Below are 21,190 nucleotides of genomic sequence, written 5' to 3' on the forward strand. Positions count from 1 at the left end.
GTTGCAGAGAATGCTGAGGGGGGCAGAGGGCCAGAAAGCATATTTGAACAAATCATTGCTGAGAACTTCCCTAATTTGGGGAGGGAAAGAGGCATTCAGATCCAGGAGATAGAGAGATACCCCCCTAAAATCAATAAAAACCGTTCAACACCTTGACATGTACTACTGAAACTTGCAAATTCCAAAGATAAAGAAAAAAATCCATAAAGCAGCAAGAGACAAAAGAGATCCATAACTAATATGGGGAGAAATATTAGACTAACAGCAGACCTCTCCACAGAGACCTGGCAGGCCAGAGAGGGCTGGCAGGATATATTCAGGGTCCTAAATGAGAACTTGAAGCCAAGAATACTCTATCCAACAAGGCTCTCATTCATACCAGAAGGAGAGATAAAGAGCTTCCAAGATAGGCAGAAATTGAAATAATTAGTGACCACCAAACTAGCTCTGAAGAAATATAAAGGGGGACCCTGTAAAGGAAAAAGGAAGCCCAAAGAAATAATCCACAAAACCAGGAACTGTATAGGTATTATGATGACACTAAATTCATACCTTTCAATAGTAATTCTTGACGTGATTGGGCTAAATAATCCCATCAAAATATGGAGGGTTTCAGACTGGATAAAAAAACAAGACCCATGTATTTGCTGTCTACAAGAAACTCATTTGCGACCTAAGGACACCTTCAGCCTGAAAATGAAAGGTTAGAGAGCCATTTACCATTCAAATGGCCCTCAAAGGAAAGCAGGGGTAGCGATCCTGATATCAGATAAATTAACGTTTAATCCAAAGACTGTAGTAAGAGATGAAGATGGACACTATATCATATTTAAAGGATCTATCCAACAAGAGGACCTAACAATCATGAATATTTATGTCCCTAATGTGGGAGCTGCAAGTATGTCAATCAATTAATAACTAAAGTAGAGACATCCTTACATAATGATACACTAATACTGGGAGACATCAACACGGCACTTTCTGCAAATGATATATTTTCTAAGCACAACATTTCCAAAGAAACAAGAGCTTTAAATTATATACTGGACCAGATGGATTTCACAGATAGTTACAGAAATTCACATCCAAATGCAACTGAATACACATTCTTTTCAAGTGCTCATGGAACTTTCTCAAGAATAGACCACATACTGGGTCACAAATCAGGTCTCAACCAATACCAAAAGCTTAGGATTGTCCTTGCATATTTTCAGATCACAATGCTTTGAAAATAGAACTCAATAATAAGAAGAAATTTGGAAGAAACTCAAACACGTGGAGGTTAAAGAGCATCCTGCTAAAAGATGAATGGGTCAATCAGGAAATTAGAGAAGAATTAAAAAGGATTCATGAAAACTAATGAAAACGAAGATACAACCATTCAAAATCTTTGGGATACAGTAAAAGCAGTCCTAAGAGAGAAATACATCACAATATGAGCATCCTTCAAAAAATTGGAAAAAAACCCAAATACACAAGCTAACATCACATCTAAAGGAACTAGAAAAAGAACAGCAAATAAACCGTACACCAAGAAGAAGGAGACAGTTAAAGATTTGAGAAGAATTCAATGACTCAATGAAAGAGAGACCAGAAGAACTGTGTGTGGAACATCAACAAAACCAGGAGTTGGTTCTTTGAAAGAATCAATAAGGTACATGAACCATAAGACAGCCTTATTAAAAAAAAATTCAAATTAATAAAATTATGAATGAAAAAGGAGAGATCACAACCAATACCAAGGAAATACAAATGATTTTTAAAACGTATTATGAGCAGCTATATGCTAATAAATTAGGCAATCTAGAAAAAAGGATGCATTACTGGAAAAACACAAATTACCAAACTGGAACAGGAAGAAATAGAAAACCTGAACAGGCCAATAACCAGAGAAGAAATTGAAACAGTCATCAAAAACCTCCCAAGACACAAAAGTCCACGGCCAGATGGCTTCCCAGGGGAAATCTATCAAATGCTTAAAGAAGAAACAATACCTATTCTCCTAAAACTGTTCAGAAAGATAGAAAGGGATGGAATACTCCCAAACTCATTCTATGAGGCCAGCATCACCATAATTCCAAAACCAGACAAAGAACATATCAAAAAGAAGAATTATAGATCAATATCCCTGATGAACACAGATGCAAAAACTCTCAACAAGATACTAGGATACAACAATACATTAAGAAGATTATTCATCATGACCAAGGGGGATTTATCCCCGGGATGCAAGGTTGGTTCAACACTCGTAAAGCAATCAACGTGACAGATCATATCAACAAGAGAAAAAGCAACAACCATATGATCCTCTCAATAGATACAGAGAAAGCATTTGACAAAATATAGCATCCATTCCTGATCAAAACTCTTCAGAGTGTAGGGATAGATGGAACATTCCTCAGCATCTTACATGTCATCTACGAAAAGCCCACAGCAAATATCATGCTCAATGGGGAAACACTGGGAGCCTTTCCCCTAAGATCAGGAACAAGACAGGGATGTCCACTCTCACCACTGCTATTCAACATAGTACTAGAAGTCAACAAAAAAGAAATTTAAAAAAAGGCATTCAAATTGGCAAAGAAGAAGTCAAATTCTCCCTCTTCGCAGATGACATGATACTGTACCTAGAAAACCCAAAGGACTCCACCCCAAGATTGCTAGAACTCATACAGCAATTTGGCAGTGTGGCAGGATACAAAATCAATGCCCAGAAGTCAGTGGCATTTCTATACACTAACAATGAGACTGAAGAAAGAGAAATTAAGGAGTCAATCCCATTTACAATGGCACCCAAAAGCATAAGATACCTAGGAATAAACCTAACCAAAGAGGTAAAGGATCTATACCCTAAAAACTAAAGAACACTTCTCAAAGAAATTGAGGAAGACACAAAGAGATGGAAAAATACTCCATGCTCACGGATTGGAAGAATTAATATTGTGAAAATTCAATGTTACCCAGGGCAATTTACACATTTAATGCAATCCCTATCAAAATACTATGGACTTTCTTCAGACAGTAGGAACAAATAATCCCAAGATTTTTGTGGAATCAGAAAAGACCCCGAATAGCCAGGGGAATATTGAAAAAGAAAACCATAGCTGATGGCATCACAATGCCAGATTTCAAGTTGTACTACAAAGCTGCGATCATCAGACAATGTAGTACTGGCACAAAAACAGACACATAGATCAATGCAACAGAATCGAGAACCCAGAAATGGGCCCTCAATTTTATGGTCAACTAATATTCGACAAAGCAGGAAAGAGTATCCACGGGAAAAAGGACAGTCCCTTCAATAAATGGTGCTGGGAAAATTGGACAGCCACGTGCAAAAGAATGAAACTAGACCATTTTCTTACACCATACAAAGATAAACTCACAATGGATGAAAGATCTAATTGTGAGGCAAGAATCCATCAAAATCCTAGAGAAGAACACAGGTAACACTCTATGAATTTGTCCACAGCAACTTCTTGCAAGATACATCTATCAGAGCAAGGGAAACAAAAGAGATAATGAACAATTGGGACTTAATCAAGATAAAAATCTTTTGCATAGCAAAAGAAACAATCAACAAAACTAAAAGACAACCTACAGAATTGGAGAAGTTATTGGCAAATTGCATATCAATAAACGGCTAGTACCGGAGATCTACATAAAACTTATTAAACTCAACGCCCACGACACAAAGAATCCCATCATGAAATGTACAGTTGGCATGAACAGAAATGTCACTAAAGTCTTACATACATGTGGCCAATAAGCACATGGAAAATGCTCCACATCACTTACCATCAGGGAAATACAAATCAAAACCACAATGAGATACCACTTCACACCAGTGAGAATTGTGAAGATTAACAAGACAGGAAACAGCAAATATTAGAGAGGAAGTGGAGAAAGGGGAACCCTTTTACACTGTTGGTGGGACTGCTAACTGGTGCAGCCACCTTGGAAAACAGTGTGGAGGTTCTTCAAGAAGTTAAATATAGAGCTATCCTACAACCCAGCAATTGCACTACTGGGTATTTACCCCAAAGATACTGATGTAGTGAAATACTAGGGCACTTGCACCCCAATGTTCATAGCAGCAATGTCCACAATAGCCAAACTGTGGAAGGAGCCTCAGTGTCCATCAAAAGATGAATGGATAAAGAAGATGTGATATATATATATATATATATATATATATATATATATATATATATATATATTGGAATATTACTCAGCCATCAGAAAGGACGTATACCCACCGTTTTCTTCAATGTGGATAGAACTGGAGGGTATTATGCTGAGTGAAGTAAGTCAATCAAAGAAGGACAATCATTATATGGTTTCATTCATATGGGGAATATAAAAAATAGTGAAAGGGATTAAAGGGGAAAGGAGAGAAAATGAGTGGGAAATATCAGAGAGGGTGGCAGAACATGAGATACTCCTGACTCTGGGAAAGGAACAAAGGGTATTGGAAGGGGAGGTGGGTGGTGGCAGGAGGTGACTGGGTGATGGGCACTGGTGGGGGGCACCTGACGGGATGAGCACTGGGTGTTATACTATATGTTGGCAAATCGAACTCCAATAAAAAAATACACACACACACACACACAAAAAGAAACTAGAGTCAAAATAACTGTATGCTTCAAAATTTCATTATGGTTTTTGACATTGGGGTTAAAGTAGGGGAAGGAACTGAAGTAGAGGAAGGAATTGGCTGAAAATGAGCAGGAGGGAACTTTTTGGGTTAATGTAAATATGTAAATAATGTAAATATTCTATATTTTAAATTGTGGTTGTTGTTACACATTGTATGTGTTTGTTAAAATTCATTGAACTATTCATTGAACTTAAAATGGATGAACTTGATTGAAAAATAATTATTTATCAGTAAAGCTGATTAATTTTTTCCTACCCTTATCATTTCTATTATTGAAAATTATCTTCCAAACACGAAAGAATGACTGAAAGTAACATGACTAGGAATTTTATATGCCAGTAGGATATAGATTGAGAAGACTTATATTTTCAACAAACCAAGTTAAAAATAATAGCAAAAGCAATTTGTTGTTCAGTTTGGGATAGGATGAAATAATCCTAATCTTTCCATGTCCACCCTTTTATAACTCAAAACACTAAGCAAAACATGACATAAAAACATAAGAATACTGAACAGTGGGAAAAAGATGGACTACATAGAGATTTCAGAACTTCAGGGATAATATGTGGTGAGCTCTCAGGGTTTCCTTACTGCTTCCCTACATCCTAGACAAAAAGCCACAGAAGCCTCCAATCCAAAACTGTCAATAGTCACAAAAAAAAAAAAAAAAAAAAAAGTGTGTGTGTGTGTGTGTGTGTGTGTGTGTGTGTGTAAACTCCAATAAAAGCCTAGTACCTCTAACCAAAGTCCAAGAAAAAGGGAGTCGAAAATAGAAAACACTTTTGGCAATATCCACTGTACTCCAGCCAAAAGTAAATGTAAAAACTACCCCCTACCTACTGCAGTTTCAGCAAGACTAAGCAAGAAGCTGGCCTTTCTCTCTAACCCTCTGCCCTATGGAAGCAAGCCTTAGTATTCCAATTTTCCCACACAGTCTCTATGGTTGAGCAGGGAGACAATCTTCCATCTTTACCTGACAAAAGCAATTAGCATAGCTATTCCCCTTCCAAAGTCATGTTAGCAGGGCTGTGCAAATATTTGATAGCTCAAGAAAAAATCATTGATCTTCCATCCATTTCTCACCTGGGTGAAGCAGATGATGCCCCAAATTTCCCCACCAAGAGGTCTGTGAGATCTGGCATCAAAATGAACCACCGTTTCCATCCAATAGCACCTACTGACTACATTTTTGCTGAAATGATATTAGAAGGACCCATGGGAAGCTGAAAATAGCATATCCATCCAGCCTTCATGGTACATCTCAACAGGGGAACTGTTCACTAAAAACAAGAAGATTAAATGGGATATGGATTCTTATAATATCCAAAATATCCAGGATACCTATCAATCCGTGCCCATTTTAGCTTTAGCTTTACTGCCAGGAGGCTGCCTGCACAGAATATCTCAGTACCTAGCAGCCTACACCCACCTCAGATCCTGGGCAGCCCTTCAGGGAACTCTTTGGTCCTGGAACACCATGGCAATATGTATATACCTATCAATAATTATTTTAAATGAGAATGGCCTAAATGTTCCAATCAAAAGACATAGGCTGGTAGAATAGATTAAAAAAAAAAGAAAAGAAAAGAAAACAATTCCCATCTAGCTGCTGCCTAAAAAAGACTCACCTCAGACCTAATGATGCATGCAAAAAGAAATTAAAGGGATGGAAAAACTTTTACCATGTAAATGGTTGCAAAAAAAAAAAAAAAAAAAGCCAAGGTAGCAATACTTATATCCAACAAAATAGACTAAATAAAAGACAAAAACAAAGAAAGGTATTATATAATCATAAAGGTATCAATCTAGCAAAAGAATATAACAATGGCAAATATCTACACACTCAACTCTGGAGCACCTAAATACGTAAAGCAAATATTAATGGACATAAAAAGATAAATTGATGGTAATTTAATAATAGTAGGGAACTTTAACACCCCACTTAGATCAATAGACAGTTAATCCATGCAGAAAAGCAACAAGGAAATTGTGCCTCTGAATGACACATTGAACCAGATGGACAAAACATATAGGAAATACCATACCATACAAAACAATAGAATACATGTTCTTTGCAAGTGTACATGGAATATTATCTGGAAGAGATCCCATATTAGACTATAAAACAAGTCTCAATAAATTTAAGAAGACTGAAATCATAGCATGCCCTTTTTCTGATCACGATGTTATGAGTAAAAATAAGTCATAAGAAAAAAATTGAAAAAAAATATAAACATGTGGAAACTAAAGAACATGATGCAAAATAACCAGTGGATCAATGAAACAATTGAAGAAATTTTAAAATACATGGAGAAAAATGAAAATGAAAACACAATGGTTAAAAATCTTTGGGACACAGCAAAAACAATTCTAAGAGGGATATATATACCAATACAGGCCTACCTCAAGAAACAATAAAAAGCTTAAGTAAACAATTTTACCTTACAATTAAAGGGACTAGAAAAAGGAAGTACAACCACAACAAAAATCCAAACCAGTAGAAGGAAGGAAATAGTCAAGATCAGAAAAGAAATTAAGGACATACAGACTAAAAACACAGTAGAAAAAAAATCAATGAAACCAAAAACTGGTTCTTTGAGATAAACAAATGCTAAACACTTAGCCAGACTCATCAAGAAAAAGAGAAAGGACCCCAAAAAATAAAATCAAAACTGAGAGAGAAATAATAATTGATGCTACACAATTCCAAAGAGTTATAAAATACTATGAAAAATTATATGTCAACAGATTGAGCACCCTAGGTGAAATGGATAAATTTCTAGAAACATACGAACTTCTAAAGTTAAATTAGGAATAAATAGAAAATCTAAACAGACTGAATACAAGTAAGAAAATTGAATTGGTAATCAAAATATTACCAAAAAATAAAAACCCAACACTAGATGGATTCACAGGTGAGTTCTACCAAATATTTAAAGAAGAGTTAATATTTATTGTCTTCAAACTATTCCAAAAAATAAAAGAAGGAAGGGAAGCCATCAAATATATTTTATGAGGGCAGAATTACCCTGATACCAAAACTAGACAAAGAATCTACCAAAAAAGAAAACAACAGTCTAATATCTCTGATGAACATAGATGCTAAATCGAACTCCAATAAAGAATATATATATGCAAAAAAAAGAACACAGATGCAAAGTCCTCAACAAAATATTATCAACCCACATACAATATTTTAAAAAAATCATTCACCATGATCAACTAGGATTTATTCCAGGAATGCAAGGATGGTTTAACATTCACAAATCAATCAATATGATACACCACATCTACAAAATGAAGGATAAAAATAATATGATTATCTCAATAGTTGTAGAAAAAGCATTTGACAAAATTCAACATCGTGCACGATAAAACCTCTGAATAAAGTGTGGTTAGAGGGAACATACCTCAACATAATAAACACAATATATGAAAAACCCACAGGTAACGTGGTGAAAAATGGAGATCTTTTCCTCTAAGATCAGGAAGAGGACAAGGATGTCATTCTTGCCACTTTTCAACATAGCACTGGAAGTTCTAGCTGCAATAATCAGACCAGAAAAAGATATGAGGCAACCATATTGATAAAGTTAAACTGTCAGAATTCTCAGGTGACATGATACTACATGTAGAAAACCCCAAAGAGGCCATCAAAAAATTACTAGAACTGATAAATGAATTCCTATAAAGAGAAATATATTGCATTCCTATACACTAATAATGAAGCAGTAGAAAATGAAATTGAGAACGTAATCCCATTTACAATAAAATATGTAGGAATAAACTTAACCAAAGAGGTGAAAGATCTGTACCATGAAACTATAAAACATTGATGAAAGAAATTTAAGACAATGCAAAGAAATGGAAAGAAATTCCATGCTCATGGGTCAGAAGAACAAATATTGTTAAAATGTCTATACTACACAAAGCAATCTACACATTTAATACAATTCCTATCAAAATACCTACAGCATTTTTCACAGATCTAGAACAAATAATCTTAACATTTTCATGGAACCACAAAAGATCCTAAATAGCAAAGCAATCTTGGAAAAGAAAAACAAAACTGGAGGTATCACAATTCCAAATTTCAAGATATACTGGGCAGCCCGGGTGTCTCAGGGGTTTGGCACCACCTTCAGCCAGAGCATGATCCTGGAGTCCCGGGATTGAGTCCCACATCGGGCCCCCTGCATGGAGTTTGCTCCTCCCGGTCTCTCTCTCTCTCTCTCTCTCTCTCTCTCTCTCTCTCTCATCTCTCATGAATAAATAAATAAAATCTTAAAAAAAATTTTTCAAGATATACCACAAATCTACAGTAATCAAAACAGTATAGTACTCCACAAAAATAGACACATAGGTCAATGGAACAGAATGGAGAGCCCAGAAATAAAATCTTGTTTAGATGGTCAATTAATTTATTATAAAAGAGGCAAGACTATACAATGGAGAAAAGATAGTCTCCTCAATAGATGGTGGTGGGAAAACCGAACAGGTGCATATAAAAGAATGAAGCTGGGCCACATTTTAATATCATATGGAAAAATAAACTCAAAATAGATTAAAAACTAAATGCAATATCTGAAACCATAAACATAACATAATGTATAAGCTTATCAAATCATTATGTTGTACTCCTGACAGTAATGTAACACTGAATGTCAACTATACCTAAAGTAATAGTCAAAGTAAAAATATATATATAGATAGATCTAGATATAGATATATATTTTATATTTATGTATCTATATTTATCTCCAGGATACAATTGAAAATTATTTATCATACTGTGAAGGAGGAAAAATCACAACTTGAGTTAAAAAAGTAAAGAGACCTCAATACTAAGATGAATTTGGTGTTGGAAATATCTGACAAGGATTTTAAAGCTATTATAAAGGTTAAATAGGCCATTAGGAATTCTCTTAAATGAAAAAAAAGAAAATCTCAGCAACGAAGTAGGAGCTATGGATTTTGTTTTTTTAAAGATCTTATCTATTTATTTTAGAGATAGAGAGCACAAGCAGGAGGGGAAGAGGGAGAAAGACAATCTCAAACAGACTACATTGAGCACAGAACCTAATATACAGCTCAATCCCAGGACTCTGAGATCATGACCTGAGCCAAAACAAAGAGTCAGAGGATTAACTGACTGCACCACCTTGGTGCCCCAATATTATGTTTTTTTAAAAATAACCAAATGAAACATATAGAACAGAAAAAATACAATAAATGAAATTCTAAAAGTCACTGAATGGACTCAATAGCACGGAGAAGAAGAGAGATAGAATCAGGGAACTTGAGTAAGAAGAATTTATCCAATCTGAACAACAGAGAAATAATAGACTAAAAAATAAAATAAATGACTCTAGGACCTGTATAAGTCTTTAGGAATTGTAGGCTTGCAACAAAAGAACTAATATTTTTATCACTGGAGTCCCAGAAGAAAAGGACAGTGGGACTGAAAAAATATTTAAGGAAGTAATAACCAAAACTTGACAAATTTGCTTTTACAAAAAGAAAATAATAATAATAAGCTACATATTAAAGAAGCTAAAAAAACTCAAGTAGGATAAATCCAAAGAAATATATGCCAAGATGCATCATAATTTAATTTATGAAAACTAAAGGCAAAGAGAAAATACTGAAAGCTGCTAAAGAGAAATGACAAATTAATAATAAAACACAAATTCTGGGGATCCCTGGGTGACGCAGCGGTTTGGCGCCTGCCTTTGGCCCAGGGCCCGATCCTGGAGACCCGGGATCGAATCCCACATCAGGCTCCTGGTGCATGGAGCCTGCTTCTCCCTCTGCCTGTGTCTCTGCCTCTCTCTCTCTGTGTGTGTAACTATCATAAATAAATAAAAATTTTTTAAAAAATAAAAATAAAAATAAAACACAAATTCTAATAACATCAGATTTCTTATCTGAAACTGTAAATGCCAGAAGGAAGCAACACATTTTTCAAATACTGAAAGAATTGTCAACCATGAATTCTACACCTAATGAAAAGATTCTTTAAGAATGAAGAGGAAATAAAGCCATCCTCAAATAAAGGAAAACTAAGAGAATTTGTTGCTGTAAACCTTAGTCTTATGGAATGGCTAAAGAACATCCTCTAAACAGAAAAGAAAATAAATAAACAAACAAACAAAAAATAAATCATAACAGAAGAAGGCCTGGGACTTCAGAATTGAAAGATAAGCATTGAAATGGGCAAATAGACTGTCTTACTTCTCATTAATCTTTAAAATTATACCTGATAGCTGAAGCAAAAAATTAAAATACCATCTGATATGGTATCCAATGTGTAGAGAAAATACATTAGGGAAGTATGTTTTAAAAGCAGAGAGGGTTAAGGTGCCTGGGTGGCTCAGTCAGTGTCTGCCTTCCATCCAAGTCATGATCCCAGGGTCCTGGAACTGAGCCCCACATTGGACTCTCTGCTGGAACATAAAGGCTGCTTCTCCTTCTCCCTCTGCTCCTCCTCCATGCTTGATTTCCTTCCTTCTCTCTCTTTCTCTCAAATAAATAAATAAAATATTTTTTAAAAACTTTTCAAAAAATAAAAATAGTAAAAGTAGTGAGGGTAAAGGAACTTAAAATGGAAGGAGAGTCTCTACACTTCACTCAAAGAATTGAAATGTTTTTTTTTTAATTTTTTTTATTTATTTATGATAGTCACAGAGAGAGAAAGAGAGAGAGGCAGAGACATAGGCAGAGGGAGAAGCAGGCTCCATGCACCGGGAGCCCGACGTGGGATTCGATCCCAGGTCTCCAGGATCGCACCCTGGGCCAAAGGCAGGCGCCAAACCGCTGCGCCACCCAGGGATCCCGAATTGAAATGTTAATACCAGTAGCCTGCAATAAGTCATATATATATACACATATAGTAAAACTCTAAGCAACCACTTAAAAACTATACAAAGTGATATACTCAAAACACTACCAAAAAAAGAAATTCAAGAACTCACATTATGGTAAGAAAGGTGAGCAGAGAAACAAGAAACAGGCAGAAAAACAAATAACAAAATGACAGATATATATATCTGTGTATGTATATGTATATGTATGTATATATTATATACATATATAGAGAGATTTATATATAATTACCTTACATATAAATAGTTCTAAATACACTAATAAAAAGACAGAGGTTGGCAGAGTAGATAAAAATAATTCAATAACATGCTATCTGTAAGAAACTCAAATATAATACAGGTAGGTAGAAAGTAAAAGGGTGGAAAAATATACATGCAGACATTAACTTTTTAAAATCAGGAGTGACTATGTTAATATTAAATAAAATAGACTCGAGTAAAAAAAAAAGTAAAAAGGAAAATTACTGGAGAAAAAGAGGAAAATACATAACAATAATAAAAGGGTCAATTCACCAGGAAGACATAAAAGTCCTATATGTGCATGCACCTTCACACAACAGAGCCTCAAAATACTAATAGAAGTAAAAACTGGTAGAGCTGAAAGAGAAATAGATAAATCCACAACCATAGTTGGGAGACTTCAATATCCCACTCTCAGGAACTGATAAAACTACCAGACAGAAAATCAACAGGGAAATAGAAAAAATGAGCAACACAATAAACCAACAGGATCAAATTCACCTATATACAATATATCCACCGACAGCAGAATATACTTTTTAAAAGCATCTGTGGAACATTCACCAAGATGTGGCATATTGTGGACCATCAGACCATAAATTTAGACCACAGAATAAACTGCACAAAATCAATCAGTAACAGAAAAACAACAGAAAAATCTTCAAACACTTAGAAATTAACACAATTCTAAATTATCCATGGGCCAAAGAAGAAATACCAAAAGAAATTTTGAAACACACTTGACGGGATGAGCACTGGGTGTTATTCTGTATGTTGGTAAATTGAACACCAATAAAAAAATTTATTAAAAAAAAAGAAATTTTGAAACATAGAACTGAGTGAAAATGAAAATACTACATATCAAAATATGTGGGATGGAGTTAAGCAGTGCTAAGAGGGAAACCTATAGCATTGAATACTAGAAAAGTAGGTCTCAAACCAATCACTGATAATCCTACCTCAAGAAATTAGAAAAGGAAGAGAAAAATAACCCAAAGCAAGCAGAAGGAAGGAAATCATATAAACAACAGCAGAAGCAAATGAAATTAAAAATAGGAAATCTATTCAGACAAATAAACAAAATAGAAAGCTGGATTTTTGAAAAAAAATAGATAATATTGATATCCCTCAAATACAAATCAAAACCACAATGAGGTACCACCTCACACCTGTCAGAATAACTAAAACTAACAATATAAGCAACAATAAGTATTGGCAAGGATGTGGAGCAAGAGGAACCCTCTTGCACTGTTGGTGGGAATACAAACTGATGCAGCCACTGTGGAAAACAGTACAGAGGTTCCTCAAAAAAGTTAAAAATAGAGCTACCCTATAAGCCAGGAACTGCACTAGTATTTACCCAAAGAATACAAAAACACAGATTTGAAGGGATACATTCACCCCAATGTCTGTAGCAGCATTATTAACAAACTATGGAGAGAACCCAAATGTCCAATGACTGATGAATGAATAAATAAGTAGTATATTCACACAATGGAATATTACTCAGCCATCACAAAGAATGAAATCTTGCCATTTGCAATGACAGATGCAAATGGATGAAGCTAGAGTATATTATACTAGGCAAAATAAGTTAGTTAGAGAAAGAAAAATACCATATGATTTCACTCATATGTGAAATTTAAGAAACAAAACAGATGAACATATGGGGAGGGAGAAAAAAGGAGAGGGAAACAAACCATAAGTGACTCTTAATGATAGAGAACAAACAGGGTTGATGGAGCAAGATGGGTGGGGAATGGGTATTAAAAAGGGCACTTGTGATGAGCATTGGGTGTTGTATGTAAGTGATGAATCACTGAATTCTACTCCTGAAACCAATATTGTACTGTATGTTAACTAACTAAAATTTAAATTAAAAAAAATTTAAAGGATAATATTGATATCCCTCTAGCAAAACTGTAAAAGTTAAAGAAGACACAAATCACCAATATTAGGAATGAAACAGGAGATATCACCACAGATCCTGCAAGTATTGAAAGGGTAATAGGGATTACTAGAACTTTATGCTCAAAAATTCAACAACTTAGAAGAAATGAACCAATTCTTTGAAAACTGCAGAGGTGAAATAGACAAATTGACTAGTTCTATAACCATTAAAGAAACTGAATTCATGATTTAAAAATTCCTAAAAAAGAAATCTCCAGTTCTAGATGGTTTTGATAGAGAATTCTACCAAATATTTGAAATGAATTTATTACCATTTTTATACAATCTTTTTCATAAAGTGGAGAAGGAGGGAACACATCTCAACTAATTTTATGAGACTATTATTAACCTAATATAGACAATACAGAAAGAGAAACTACAGGCCTATATCTTCCATGAACTTAAGGATAAAATTCCTCAACAAAATATGAGCAGGTAGAACAACATACAGATGATATGCAAGCATAACACGTTTCATTGTGCTTTGAAGATATTGCTTTTTTTTTTTTCAAACTGAAGGTTTTGGTAACTCTCTGATAAACAAGTCTCTTGGCATCATTTTTCCAACAGCATTTGCTCACTCTATGTCTCCGTATCACATCTTGGTAATTCTTGCAATATTTCAAACTTTTCCATTATTATTATATTTGTTATGCTGACCTATGATCAGTGATCCTTGATGTTAGCATTGCAATTGGGGTTATCAGAACCTGCATCCATATAAGATATCAAACTTAATCAATAAATGTTGTATGTGTTCTGACTGCTCCACTAATTGGCCATTCCCACATCTCTCTCCCTCTCCTTAGGCCTCCCTATTCCCTGAGACAATAGGAAAATTAGGCCAATATTGAAATTAGCCCTGCAATGGCCTGTATATGTTCAAGTGAAAAGAGATGTATATCTCTCACTTTAAATCAAAAGCTAGAAATGATTAAGCTTAGTGAAGAAGGCATGCCAAAAGCAGAGAGGCTAAAAGCTAGGTCTCTTGCACCAAACAGTCAAGCTGTGATTGCAAAAGAAATACACTTGAAGGAAATTAAAAGTGCTATTTCAATGAACACAGAAATGATAAGAAAGTGAAACAGCCTTATTGCTGATATGGAGAAAGTTTTAGTGGTCCGAATATAAGATCAAACCAGCTACAGCATTTCTTTAAAGCAAAGCCTAATCCAGAAAAAGTTTCTAATTCTCTTTAATTCTGTGAAGGCTGAGAGAAGTGAAAAAGCTGCAGAAGAAATGTTGGAACCTAGCAGAGTTTGGTTTATGAGGTTTAAGGAAAGAAGTCATCTCTAAAACATAAAGTGGCAAGGTGAAGCAGCAAGTGCTTATGTGGAAGCTGCAGCAAGTTTTCCGAAAGATTTAACTAAGATAATTAATGCAAGTGGCTACACTAAACAACAGATTTTCAATGTAGGTAAAACAGCCTTATTTTGGAAAAACATACTATCTAGGACTTTCAGAGAAGAGAAGAGAAGAGAAAAGAGAAGAGAAGAGAAGAGAAGAGAAGAGAAGAGAAGAGAAGAGAAGAGAAGAAGAGGAGAGGAGAGGAGAGGAGAGGAGAGGAGAGGAGAAGAGAAGAGAAGAGAAGAGAAGAGAAGAGAAGAGAAGAGAAGAGAAGAGAAGAGAAGAGAAGAGAGAGAAGAAGTCAAAGTCTAGCTTCAAAGCTTCAAAGGACAGGCTGACTCTCTTATTGGGGTCTAATGTAACTGGAGACTTTAAATTGAAGCCAATGTTCATTTGCCATTTTGAAAAACCTAGGGCCCTTAAGAATTATGTTGTATCTACTCTACTGTGCTCTATCAGTGGAACACAAAGCCTGGATGACAGCACATCTATTGACAAATAGTTTACTGACTATTGTAAGTTACTACTCAGAAAAAAAGATTTATTTCAAAATATTACTGGACATCGACAATGCACCTGGTCACCCAAGAGCTCTGATGGAGATGGACAACAAGATCAATGCTATTTTCATGCCTACTAACACAACATCCGTTTGGCAGACCATGGGTTAAGGAGTAGTTTTGACTTTCAAGTCTTGCTACTTACGAAATACATTTTGTAAGGCTATAGCTTCCACAGATTATGATGATTCTGATGGATCTGGGCAAAGTAAATTGAAAGCCTTCACAAAATTGAAAGTAGTATTTACCACTCTAGATGCTATTAAGATCATTCCTGATTCATGGTAAGAGGACAAAATATCAACATTAACATGAATTTGGAAGTTGATTCCAATCCTCATGGATGACTTGGAGGGGTTCAAGACTTCTGTGGAGGAAGTAAACTGCAGATGTGGTGGAAATGGCAGGAGAACTAGAATTAGATCTGGAATCTGAAGATGGGACTGAATTGTTGCAAGCTCATGATAATACTTGAATGGATGAGGGGAAGCTTCTCATGGAGGAACAAAGAAAGTGGTTTCCTGAAATGGAATGTAGTCCTGATGAAGATGTTGTAAATATTATTGAAATGGCAACAAAGGATTTAGAATATTATAAATCTTATATTACATAAAGTTAATTGATAAAGCAGTGGCAGAGTTTGAGAAGATTAACTCCAATTTTGAAATTTGGGTGAAATGCTATAGGAGTATTGCTTGCTACAAAGAATCATTTTGTCAGTTGATGCAGCAACTTCATTGTTATCTTATTTTTTAAAATTGCCACAGCTTCTGCAACCCTCAGCAACCACCACCCTGATCAGTCAGCAGCCATCAACATGGAGGCAAGACCCTCCACCAGCAAAAGGATTCACTGAAAGCTCAGATGATGGTTAGCAGTTTTTATCAATAAAGTATTTTTAATTAAGATATTCACATTGGTGTTTTTAGACATAATGTGGTTGCACACTTAATAGACTACAGTACAGGATAAACACAACTTTTATATGCTGAATGCAACTAAAAATTTCATTTAACTCATTTTATTCCTATACTAGCTTTATTGTGGTGCCTGGGACTAACTCCCCAGTATCTCTGAGGCATGTCTGTATAAAATGTAACATATGCCATAAGCAAGTGGGAATTATGGCATGTATGTAAGTCTAATTCAACACTCAAAAAGCAGGTAATGTAATCCACCACATCAACACATTAAAAATAGTCTTATGATTATATTAATCAATGCAGGAAAAGCATTTAACAAAATCCAGCCCTCACTCATGATAAACACTCCCAGCAATCTAGAAATAGAGGGGGAACTTCCTCAACTCCATAGAGAACATCTAAAAAAACCTTACAGTTAACATAAGAGTAAAAGGCAAAATCCTTTCCTCCTAGATTGAAAACAAACCAAGCACATCTGTTCTCACTAGTCTTATTTATTATGGTACTGGGGAACTCTAGCCAGACAATAAATCAAAAATAATAGTAAAAGTATAAAGATTGGAAGGAACAAATAAACTTCCCTATTTGCAGATGACATGATTATCTACGGAGAAAATCCCAAGAAATCTAGACACACACACACACACACAAAACTCAAAACAAAATACAAAACAAAACAATGACAAAACCTCCTAGAATAAGAAGTGATTTTAGCAAGATTGTACAATTGAAAATCAGCACACAAATGTCAATCACATTTCTTACACTAGCAATGAATACGTGGAAACCAAAATTAAAAACACAATACCATTTATAATTTCTTTTCTTTTTTTAAAGATTTATTTATTTATTTATGATAGACATAGAGAGAGAGAGAGGCAGAGACACAGGAGGAGGGAGAAGCTGGCTCCATGTCGGGAGCCCAACGTCAGACTCGATCCTGGGACTCCAGGATCGCGCCCTGGGCCAAAGGCAGGCGCCAAACCGCTGAGCCACCCAGGGATTCCCCCCACCCCCCCATTTATAATTTCTCTAAGGAAAATCAAATGCCTAGGTATAAGCATTTGGTAAATCTAAACAAAACAGGGGATCCCTGGGTGGCTCAGCGGTTTAGCGCCTGCCTTCGGCCTAGGGTGTGATCCTGGAGCCCCGGGATTGAGTCCCACATCGGGCTCCCTGAATGGAGCTTGCTTCTCCCTCTGCCTGTGTCTCTGCCTCTCTCTCTCTCTCTCTCTCTTTCTTTCTCTTTCTCTGTGTCTCTCATAAATAAATAAAACCTTTTAAAAAATCTAAACAATTATGTGATAAATATCCTGAAAATTCAAAGTCCTGATGAAAGAAATAATATATAGAGGTATACTGTGTTCAAGGATCAGAAGACTGAACACAGTAAAAACATCAAGTCTCCCCAGACTATCAGTGCAATGCAATTCCTATCAAAATCAGAAAGATGTTTTTTTTTATAGAGATAGACAAACTTATTCTAAATCCAGGAGAAAACACACAGAACCTAGAATAGCTAAAACAATTTTGAAAAAGAAAATTAAGTAGGGGAAATTATTCTGTCTAATATTAAGGTTTAATATCTAATTATAAAAATGAAGACAATATAATAATCGTGAAGAAACAGATACAGAAATCAATAGAAAGGAATAAAAGAAAAACCAGAAATAGACTCACACAAATGATTTTTTTTAAGTAAAACTTAAAAAAAAAAAGAAATCATCAGGACCTAGGGCTAGGCAATGTGTTTTTAGATCTGACACCAAAAACACAATCTATAAAAGGAAAAATTGATAAATTTGATCTCATAAAAATTTTTCTCTGTGACAGACCCTGTTAATAGAATGAAAAGACAAGATATAGTCTGAGAATGAACATTACAAGCCACATATCCAGCAAAGGAACTATTTGTAGAATTATACATAAATAACTCACAAATCTCAATAAAGAAAAACATTTAAAAAGTAAAATACAATTTTAAAATGCCAAAAAACATAAAAAGATATTTCATTATAGGACATACAGATACATGACATAAAAAGATATTCAGTATCATTAACCATTAGGGAAATCCAAATTCAAACCACAGTGTGATAATACTATGTATCTCTTGGAATGACTAAAATTAAAAATGATAACACCAAATGCTGGCAAGGATGGAAAGAAAATGGATTGCTCATTTTTGGATTGCCATAATTCCCACTTGCTTATGGCATATATTATGTTTTATACAGGCTTATGGTAATGTGAAATGGTAATAAGTCTAGTAAAAAGTATAGCAGTTTTTCTAAAACTAAACATGTATTATATGATCCAGCAATTACATTCTTGAACATTATCCTAAAGCAATGAAAATTTATGTTCACACATAAATCTGTACACAAATGTTCACAGCAGCTTTATTTGCAATAGCCAAAAGCTGCAAAAACACAAATATCCTCCAGTGGGTGAATGGTTAAACAAACCATGATATTTCCATACTATGGAATACTACTCAGAAATAAAAAGGAAAAACTATTGATACAACTTGCACAGATCTCAAAGATATCACACCAAAAATTTAAAAAGCCAACCTCAAAGGGTTAGATACCGTATTATTTCATTTATGTAACATTCTTGAAATGACAAAATTACAGGGACAGAGAACAGAGTCATGCTTGCCTGGTATTGAGGATATTCCAGGGAGAGGGTAAGAAAGGGTATGGCTTAAAGAAGTAGCATGAAGTATCTTTGCCATAGAACCGTTCTGGTATCCTGAATGTGGTGGTGACACTAGTCTACATATGTGATCAAATTGTACAAACTAAATACACCCAGGCACAAATGAGTGCACATAAAAATGATGAAATCTGAATATGGTCAATGGATTATATCAATTTCTTGGTTGTGGTACTGTACTATAGTTATGCATGATACTAGCATTGGAGGAAACTGAGTGAGGGGTGTATGGAATCTTTCTGTAGTGTTTCTTAGAACTGTATATGAATCAGAGCTTGAGTGGCTCAGTCAGTTGAGCAATCAACTTTTGATTTTGGCTTAGGTCATACTCTCAGGGTGGTGAGATCCAGCCAAGCATTGGGTTCCATAGTCAGCCCAGAGTCTGCCTGAGTTTCTCTCCCTCTGCCCCTCCCCCCACTCATGAGCTCTCTCTCTCTCTCGCTCTCTCTCTCTCTCTCCCTCAAATAATAAACAAATCTTTAAAAGAACTGTATGTGGATCTACAATTATCTGAAGATAAAAGTGAAAAAGAAAGAAAAGTTAATCACTGAAACCAGACCTCAAGGTAAAGGTAGATATTGGACTCTGTAAAAATGAACCTCTTAGCCATAAATATAGTTCAAAGACAATTGGAAGGAAATATTGATAATCAAAGGTTAATATTTTTACTAATGAAAGCTCTTATAAACCCTTAAGTAAAACATAGAAATCTAAAAATATATGTAAAAGATTTTGAAAATAAAAATTTAAGTGTTTAACAAACATACCAAATATATTCAACTTAACTATCAGATTGACAAAAAATATTTACAAATGCCAAAACCAGCTATTGGCACATATGTGGGGGAAAATGGGTCCCTTGGTGAAGGCTTTCTGGAAGGTAGTGTGGCAATGCATATCAATGTTTAATGTGTGTATCCCATTTGACCCAATAGTTCCACAGTTTGAGATTTCTCCTCTGGAAATATCCAGACAAGTCTGGATGCTCATTAGCAATCCTAATACTACTAGTAAGTGAGAACCACCTCACTGCCCATTGGTAAGCATGAATGAAACACTTTGTGTTTTCTGAAATGTTTGCAATGAACATAGATTACCTTCATTAAAATAAAGCCATCAAACAAAGGAATAAATGATACTATGGTAAGTATTTGATTAAAGTACTTTAAGGACACTTCCTTTAAAAAACATGATACCTATTCTTTTAGCAACTTTTAAATATGCAATACAGTGTTATTAACTACAGTTACCATGTCATGCATTAGTTGCTAAGAAAGAAGATCCTAAAAGTTCTCATCACAAAAAAAAATTTTTGTAACTACATATGATATAGATGTTGACTAGACTTGTGATCATTTTGCAAGATATACAAATATTGAATCATTCTGTTGTACATGTGAAACTAATATAATGTGATATGCCAATTATCCCTCAATTTAAAAAATATATGAGAAGTTGCATGTTATTTCTTAAAATCTTAAAGTAATTTAAATCTTACAAGTATCTTAAAGATTTATTTACTTATTTAAGAGAAAGGGGGTGAATAGAGTCAGAGAGAAAGGGAGATAGAGTCTTAAGCAGACTCTCCATTGAGTGCATCACCCAATGTGGGGCTCAATCTCACCATGCAGGGCTTGATCTCACAACACTGAGATCACTACCTGAGCTGAAAATAAGAGTTGGATGCTTAACCAGGCACCCCAGTAATTTTTTTGTAATGAATTATATATAACAATAATTAGTACCATGATTCGGTGTAGAGAAATTACTTTAAGTTTATTGTTACTTACGAATGCAGAGAGAATCCACAGGCACAAGTAGAGCATGTAGATCCAACTGTATTCAGTGAAATTCTTGATGAAATTAAAGTGAATCTACTGAGGATATATTAAATAGTACTTCTAA

This window comes from Nyctereutes procyonoides, unplaced genomic scaffold (genome assembly GCF_905146905.1).
Source record: "Nyctereutes procyonoides isolate TBG_1078 unplaced genomic scaffold, NYPRO_anot_genome, whole genome shotgun sequence".
NCBI classification, from domain to species: Eukaryota; Metazoa; Chordata; class Mammalia; order Carnivora; family Canidae; genus Nyctereutes; species Nyctereutes procyonoides.